This window comes from Lathyrus oleraceus, chromosome 4 (assembly GCF_024323335.1).
Source record: "Lathyrus oleraceus cultivar Zhongwan6 chromosome 4, CAAS_Psat_ZW6_1.0, whole genome shotgun sequence".
Lineage (NCBI taxonomy): Eukaryota > Viridiplantae > Streptophyta > Magnoliopsida > Fabales > Fabaceae > Lathyrus > Lathyrus oleraceus.
The window spans coordinates 298336580-298345542 of record NC_066582.1 but is presented as its reverse complement, the minus strand read 5'-3'; the positions used below and the strand labels follow the sequence as shown (position 1 = coordinate 298345542).

The following is an 8963-nucleotide window of genomic DNA, read 5'->3' as shown; positions in this document are numbered from 1 at the left end:
CCTTTGATGGTTTTCAAAAAATTTACACTCTCACTCAAGGATTCGTAAAGATTCGCCAAAATCATTTCACTTAAGCATAGTTTGGTTCCTGCGTGAAACTGATTGGCCATAGTGATGAATCTTTTGGCAACTTGGAGGGAACAAGAGCAAAACACATATTTTGTTAGCCATAGAGTCAAAAAGGCTATATGTTCGACATCTGAGACTTATGTGGTATCCTTGTCATGATAATGAGACATGAATAAAGAGTATGGAGCAAAGCTAGTGTCGAAAGCTATAGAATCTTCATTTAGGTTGGTGGGGTCGAAATCTATCCCATTGGGGCGAAGGCCAACGATGGCTGCTGCGTCGAAGAGAGTGGGTGTGACCATCTCACAAGGAAGGTGAAAAGTGTTATAGGTACTGTCCCAAAAATAGAGGGAAGCTAAAAGCATATTGGGGCAAATGTTGGGTCCTACTCTCGACAATTGAATGAGGTCAAAAATACCTATTTCCTTCCAGAAATCTCCTTTAATCTTTTCAACCTTATCTAGCCAGGATAAATAGTCTGAAGGATCTTTCGACCATGGACAAGTTCTAAAGATCCTAGCATAATTCAAATAAGTCAAATTCAACTCTCCATCATCAGTCGAACTTTGTGGGTCAATTTGTTCTACAGTTTTCTCTTGAGGTTGAGGTTTTACTCCAGCACCTATGGGTTTGGTATGGAAATAGGTGGGAAAAAGTTCTTTCAGACAATCTGGTTTAATATTTGGATTGGGGAGTGGACCTAACATAGCGTGACAAATACCAGAAACAAGAACAGGAATTAATACCTGGGATTTGTAGATACATTCCTTCTCTCTCTCATTGGGAAGTTCAGGAACGTATTGTTGGTTTCCAACAATCATTGGTCCATTCAACTCGTGCGCAGGATGAAGAGTTGAATCTTGGGTCTTCTTGGAGTGTTTGCTGCTGGAAGATTTTGGAGGAGCCATTGTTGAGAAGAACAAAGAAGTTTTTTCAGGAAAGTTGAAAGTATGAAAATGGGTATGAAGAAGAAAGTTTGAAGCATAAAAAGTTTCAGAGAAAATAGGTTGTGAGTATTTATAAGGGAAGATGATAAAAATGTTTGAGTTTTTGATGATAATCGTGGGACACGTGGCTGAATCACAATGATGATGATGAAGATGTGGAAGTTGAAAAAGGCCATGATGTTACGTTTAGGAAATGATGGGGGTAAGGTCTAAACGTGGGCTAGACATGATGTTTTTGAAAAAGTGTAATGATGAATCTGTTTGGGAACTTGAGATTATAAAAGCTTGGAAATAGTGGAATTAAATGACATGGCATCAAAATATTGGTTGACAACAAATGATTGTTTCTCCAGAGTAGTCGAAACATCTTTGCTGGGGGGCAATTTGTATACATGTATTTTTGACGCCATGAAATTAATAAGCAGAATAGTGTTTTCGACAAATGGAGATGCTTGCAAAAAGAAAAAGAAAAAAAACTGGAAATATATACTTGAAGAGCATTTTCAACAGTTTAGGTTGATAAGTGTTTTCGACACTTCGACAGATTGGTGGTTCGATATTTCGACAGAAGAAGATGTTTGCAGATGAAAAGACGTCTTTGACAAGTATGGATGATGTTATGATATTTCGACAATTCGACAAGTCTGAGGAGACGCGTCATTTCGACGTAAAGCGGAAATTCAAATTCAAAAGAGTTATAACGTTTGGCAGAAGACGCGTGGAAGCACCTGGCGAAAGGAAGTCATGCAGAGAGCCAAGTGTCATAGTTTTAAGATTTATTCGTTAGTGACAGTTATTTTGTTTGTATATAAATAGGATATTTGTTATCAGAATGGGTGGGTGAAAAACTTGTACAAAATTCCTGCAAAATACTCAAAGTACCCGTGTGAGAGAAAAGAGTCTTATCTGGAAAATGTACGTGTGAACAAACACCATTTCTTTACAGTTTTATCTTATAAATTTCAAAGTTCTTTACCAATTTTCCTTTATATTTACTAGTCATTTATCCTTTGCATTTACTTTATGCAATTTATTCTTCGCCATTTATCTTATTCTTGTTAAGTTTACTTTTACTTAAGCACTTTTAGTCAATATCTTTCGTACATGAAAGACTTAGTAAACCAAATAAAGGATACAAAGGTTGTTCTAAAGAGTTACAAAGATATTTAAATTTGCACATGTCCTAGGATTTGTATGGTTGATCCTGCAAGTAACCCAATTCAACAAGTTTTGGAAAACCAGAGGTTGTTCGCCAAAATCAACAGCGAACACCATGTTGGACAACACGGGCCGTGTCAGGAGAAGGGGCATGGAAGAGGAAAACAAGGAGCTGACACGGTCTGTGTCAGCCTCCCTGAGAAGGCATGTCAAGGCCTTGTGCCCCAGAAACCAACACGGCTGGGCGTGTTGCCTGACACGGCCAGTGTTGGCTTGGGCACTTGATTTTCTATTTTTGTGTTGTGTTTGGAACAACTTATCCCGGAGGGCATTTTGGACTTTTACGCGAGAAAAATTGTCATCAGAAACTATTTACAGGAGATTTGAATATGGAGATAGGGACCTTTTTTACACGATAGAAAATTGGAGAGATCAAGATTGAAGCAGTGAAAAGCGAAGAAGAACGAAGATCCTTTAAGAAAGGACGCGATTGAAGATCAACAGATTCCGAACTTTTTGTAATGTCTTAATTTTATCTTGTATCTGATTTGAATAATATGATAGGATAACCCCCCAATGTCAGGGGGTGTCCCTGAATTGATCATGTAATGACTCTGATGTTAGATTTTCCTTAATATATGTTATTTAATTTCAATTTCACTGTATGATTTGCATAATTATTTTTCTTTATGGCAAAAATTAAGATTGATGTATGTTTAACTATTAGCAGGACTACAATGGTTAAGGTTTTCATACAGTGAAACCATAGTAGATATCACCTAGGACTAGGGATACCCTATGGTTACCGGATTATTCTTGTTAAATTAAAATGCTTGGTTTCATCATAATCACCTAAGGGCTTAGAGGTTAGATTGAGTAGCAAAGGTTTCCCTCCGAGGTCTTAAGGGGAAATAATCTTAAGATCCATTAATTGAAACAATGTTCAGTATTAAGGAGATATACACTCAAGGGTCATTACAGGAGATTTTTATACACCTTCCTTGGCATATCATATTAACTTGTGAAAATATTTATTTATTATATTTTTCCTTACAGTGAATTCTCCAAAACCATAACTATTACTTTTGTTCAATTGAGTGACTGTTTACCTTTATATTGTTGCGCAATCCTCGAGATCGATCTTTGGGAAACATCCCTCTTATTACTACATCGGCAAAAATAATACACTTGTTATTTTTCCGATCACTAGTGTTTACTCTATCTCCTACTGAATCATATGCTCTTGCTTCCCACTACCATGGTCGTGGTGGACGAAACTGAGGACGTTGTAGCCAACTGCATCGTATTTGTTATAACTATTGCAATCGTTGCATCGATATTGAATTTGAATTTAGTATAAAGGCAAGAGAACAACAATGGTAACCATAGATTGCTATTGTTGCTCAACCGACTATAACCAAATATGTTATTATTTCGATTGATGATTACAATGAGTTCCTTCAATTCAAAGTAGCCCATCAACCATCATCGTCTGTCGTTGTTGCTCAGTCTGGTAATCTTATAGATTTTATCTCTACATTCTCTATTGGTCCTTAAGTCTTTAACTATGGTGCCTATGATGATATGGCAAGTAATAAATCTCTTTTATCTCACATGTCTTATTCTGATTCTTTGCCTTTTGTCACTGTGGCGGTTGACTCTAAAATTAAAGTTCAAGGCCTTGGTCAGACACACCCATTTCCAAACTTGTATTTAGCCTATGTCCTTTATATTCCTAGTTGTTATTTTAATCTAGTATATGTTAACAATCTCACTCGTACTCTTGATTGTTCAGTCCATTTTAATGATAATTCTGTTTATGTCCAAGATCGACGTACAGGACGGACAATTGGAGCAATGAGTGAGTCTAGAGGATCATGTCATCTATCTCTGATCACACTAAAATTCACCGTATTTCTGACTCCGATTTCGCATGCATTCTTAGCTTTTATTGTTGTTTTGCTTTGTTATTTCTTTGTTTTCTTATGTTTTCAGGTTTTTATAATAATCGGAGCTTGAATCGGGAAAAGGAGCGAAAAAGGAGTGAAAACGGGCGAAAACCTAGAAATTCAGCGTTTTGCACTTACGGCACCCACCGTGGCGGGCGCCATGGGGTTAGCCATGACGTGGCCACGTCTCAAGACCACTCCTCAACCGCCAAGACCCACGATCCCCACTCCATCATCCCCTGTAGGGACCATGGCGGGCGCCATAGGCCTGTGGCGGGCGCCACAAGGCCAAAATCAGTAACCTCCACTTTTAGTGGAGGGGCGTCCCTGTCATTTCATGCTTTCAGTTTTTACTATAAATAGGACCTTAGATTTTCGTTTTTCTTCATCCAGAATTAGAATTCTCTAGGCATATATCAGTTATAAAGCAGTTGCCATTCCACATCGGGGTGCCTCTGCAATCGAGTGATCGAGTCTGTAATCTGTCTGTGGTTCGAGTTTTGGAGCACTCTGGAGGAAGTTAATCCTGCCGCCATTTTAATTCAAGTTCGTATTTTACTTTTATTTATTTCCTGCACTCGCACATTTACGTTGTTTATTTCCTGCACTCGCACATTTACGTTGTTTATTTCCTGCACTCGCACTTTACTTTGTTTATTTCCTGCACTCGCACATTTACGTTGTTTATTTCCTGCACTCGCACATTTACGTTGTTTATTTCCTGCACTCGCACATTTACGTTGTTTATTTCCTGCACTCGCACTTTACTTTGTTTATTATCCGCACTCGCTTTAAATTACTTTTATGAAAAACTATAAAAAGAATATTTACTTTATCATGTCTAACTAATTCTATAAAGGTTAGAATGTAAGGATCGTAATTAAACCAGTAATCAGTATAATTGTTCGTGGAAACACCTAAGGGCTATTTTATCTTTCAATTCAAGTAATTGTTTTTAACTATTTCAAAAACAGCCAAAAGCGCTTTGTCTAGTTTATTAGGAGATTTTAGATTAAAAAGAAAAGAGATTTTAAAACGATTTTCGGACGCGTTAGGAAGTTTAAACTCTGGTTCGTAAGAACCTCTTTTTGCTAAGAAGTCCAGGTTAAAATACTTTTCAACTTAGTTAAGATACTATATTTCTTAAAAATAGGTTTACTACTCTAACGCAGTACGCACCTTTTTATCCGTGACAATAGGAGGGGTTGATTAGAGAGTACAACTCGGTTCTGAATACGCGAAAGCGACAGTTCCTGTTAAATTAGTTCTTTTCAAAGGAGAAAACATTGCCCATAAGTAGTTCCACTAACAAGTACTGGATTATCATTGATTGTGTGAATTACATTCGAGCCTGTCTTTATTTATTATTTAAAATTATAATTTTATTTACCATTGCACCCTTATTAAAACCCTTAAAAATAGTTGCCTTAGATACACACCATAACAACAGGTTTGATAGATTGACACTTGGTCTCTGTGGATTCGATAATCTTTTATATTACTTTGACGTGATTCGTACACTTGCGAAAAACACGCATCAAGTTTTTGGCGCCGTTGCCGGGGACCAATTTCGTCAAATTTCATTACCCTGTAGTTATACCGTTTAGACTAAGGTTGTTACCCACCGGTCAATGCGAAAGACTCGCAGTGCCGGAAGTTTAGTAGACCCTCTAGCTGAACCTGAACGTTACGCTCGCGCACGTTTATTTTTCCATAGGAATAGGATAGCTATGGCCGAAGAACAAAACCGAAGACCTCTTAAGGACTTCGCCCAACCATCAAACGAGGAACCTAGTTCCAGTATAGTAAACCCCGTTATCCCAGCCAATAATTTTGAACTTAAACCATCCCTGCTGCAATTAGTGCAACAGAGACAATTCTCAGGTCTCGCTACTGATAACCCAAACCAACATTTAAAAAACTTTCTTCAGTTAGCAGACACCTTTAAAACCAATGGAGCTTCTCCTGAGGCGATACGCTTAAGATTATTTCCCTTTTCCCTCAGAGATAAAGCTCTATCATGGTTAGATTCCCTTCCACCCAATTCAATAACAACTTGGGATGACCTTAGGAAAGTTTTTCTTGCTAGATATTTTCCCCCAAGTAAGACCGCTCTTCTTCGAAACCTTATAACTAGATTTACCCAACTCCAAGGAGAGTCGTTGTTCGAAGCCTGGGAGAGATATAAAGAACTATTAAGAGCATGCCCACACCATGGCTTAGAGAATTGGCTAATCATCCAAACCTTCTATAATGGACTTCATTATAACACTAAGATGACCATCGACGCTGCCGCTGGTGGCGCACTGATGAATAAACCTTACCCTGAAGCTAGTGCCCTTATCGAGGATATGGCCCAAAACCATCAATCATGGGGAGTAGAACGAGCGACAGTGGAAAAGAAGGAAGCCCAAGGAGGAATACATGAGCTAAGCTCTATAGACATGATGCAGGCTAAAATGGACGCGTTGGCCCTTAGAGTCGAACATATGTGTACAACTCCGAATACTGTAGCCGCAGTTTCGCCGAATTGTGAGATATGTGGAACGCAAGGACACCAATCCGCCGAATGCAATCTGTTAAATGAAACCAACACTGAGCAAGTGAACTATACCCAAGGGAACCCATTTTCTAACACATATAACCCTGGATGGAGGAATCACCCAAACTTCTCCTACAAAAATAATAACCCTATTCAAAATACCGCACCTCCGAGACAACAAGGTTACCAAGCCCCTAGAACAAATCAACCTATGCAACCTGTACCGCCAAACCCGAGCTTTGAAGAAATTGTAAAAGATTTCATCGTTGCTCAAAAACAGAAAAACAAAGAGTTCATGAACCAAAGCGTCCATGTTAACGAACTAATTACCCAGTTAGGAACCAAGGTTGATCAAATCATTACTCATAATAAGATGCTTGAAACCCAGATCTCTCAGGTAGCGTTAAACCAAGCCCCACAGACTACCCCTGGAGGACAGTTCCCTGGACAACCTCAACAAAACCCGAAAGGGCAAGCTAATGCCATTACTCTACGAAGTGGAACCGCTTATAAGGAGCCTTTAAACCCTAGATTAAGTGAGCCTGAAACTTCTGAGAGGAGTGAGGAAAAGGAACCAGAGAAGCCTGAAACCCCGGAAAGTCAAGAAAAAGGAGAAGAACCTAAAAATAAAACCTATGTACCACCACCGCCATACAAACCACCAATACCATACCCTCAAAGATTAAAGAAAACCCAAATCGATAATCAATATCAAAAATTCGTTAAGGTTATAGAAAAACTTCACGTAGAAATCCCCTTTACAGAAGCCATCACCCAAATACCTTCTTATGCTAAGTTTCTCAAAGACATACTTACGAATAAACGTAGACTTGAAGATCCGAAACCCGTGGAATGTAATTCTATTTCCGAAGATAGGTTAGCAAAGAAAGATAAAGATCCCGGAAATTTTTCCATTCCTTGTATTTTAGGGAATCATGTCATCGAAAAAGCTTTTCTAGACTTAGGAGCTAGTGTGAGCTTAATGCCTTTAGCAGTTTGTGAGAGATTAAACTTAGGAGAATTACAACCTACTAAGATGTCGCTTCAATTAGCCGATAGATCCGTTAAATACCCTATAGGCATACTTGAAGACGTCCCTGTTAGGGTGGGTCAGTTGTTTATACCTACTGATTTTGTTGTCATGGACATTAAAGAAGATGACGACATACCAATCCTCCTAGGTAGACCGTTCTTATCGACTGCTGGAGCCGTAATAGATGTTAAAAAAGGAAAACTAACTTTTGAGGTAGGTGAAGAGAAGATAGAATTTATATTGTCAAAATTTCTTATGGCACATGTGATAGGAGATTCTTGTTATGCCTTAGATATCATCGAAGAATGCATTAGGGAATTAGAACAAGAAGAAGAAAATAAATCTATAAAATTGCCATCAACCCTTATTTTGGAAGATGACAATTATAAAACACCCTACATTGATGATAACCTTCACGAATGTTTATCTCTTACCCCAGATCCTATGCCTTGCCCTATGAAACCGACCGTAAAACTTAAGGAACTGCCTAAAAACCTGAGATATGAATTTCTGGATGAAGATATGAATCGTCCAGTTATAGTCAGTGCTACCTTAAACCAAAAAGAAACCGATCAATTATTAGAAGTTTTACGTAGGTACCCCTCAGCCTTAGGATATAAGATCTCTGATCTAAAAGGAATAAGCCCATCCGTATGCATGCATCGGATTTTGCTTGAAGAAGATTCAAAACCTTCCAGAGAACACCAACGTAGAATAAATCCTATAATGAGTGCGGTAGTTAAGACTGAAGTTCTTAAGTTACTAGAGGCAGGTATAATATATCAGATCTCGGACAGTAAATGGGTGAGTCCTGTGCATGTAGTACCCAAAAAGGGAGGCATCACAGTCGTGCAAAACGAGAAGGGCGAACCTGTAGCAAAAAGAACCGATGGAGGTTGGCGTATGTGCATAGATTATAGAAAATTAAATAAAGCAACTAGGAAGGACCATTTCCCATTACCATTCATAGATCAAATGTTGGAGCGCCTAGCCAGACACTCTTACTTTTGTTATTTAGATGGATATTCAGGATTCTTCCAAATACCTATTCACCCCGAAGATCAAGAAAAAACTACCTTTACATGCCCAGTTGGAACTTTTGCCTATAGAAGAATGCCTTTTGGACTTTGTAATGCTCCTGCAACTTTCCAACGCTGCATGATGTCTATCTTTGCTGATTATTTAGATGGAATTATGGAAGTATTTATGGACGATTTCTCAGTTTGTGGATCAGATTTCAAAAATTGTCTTGTCAACCTTGAGAA

At 38.4% G+C, this 8963-nt stretch overlaps 1 non-coding gene across 1 annotated transcript; it reads right to left on the bottom strand.

Annotated features, from left to right (window-relative positions):
- Positions 1 to 6237: 6237 nt before the first annotated feature.
- On the bottom strand, positions 6238 to 6344 carry LOC127077572 (small nucleolar RNA R71). Its single transcript, XR_007787367.1, has one exon. It is a non-coding gene; the product is annotated as a small nucleolar RNA R71 (small nucleolar RNA).
- Between the last annotated feature and the right edge of the window lie 2619 nt (positions 6345 to 8963).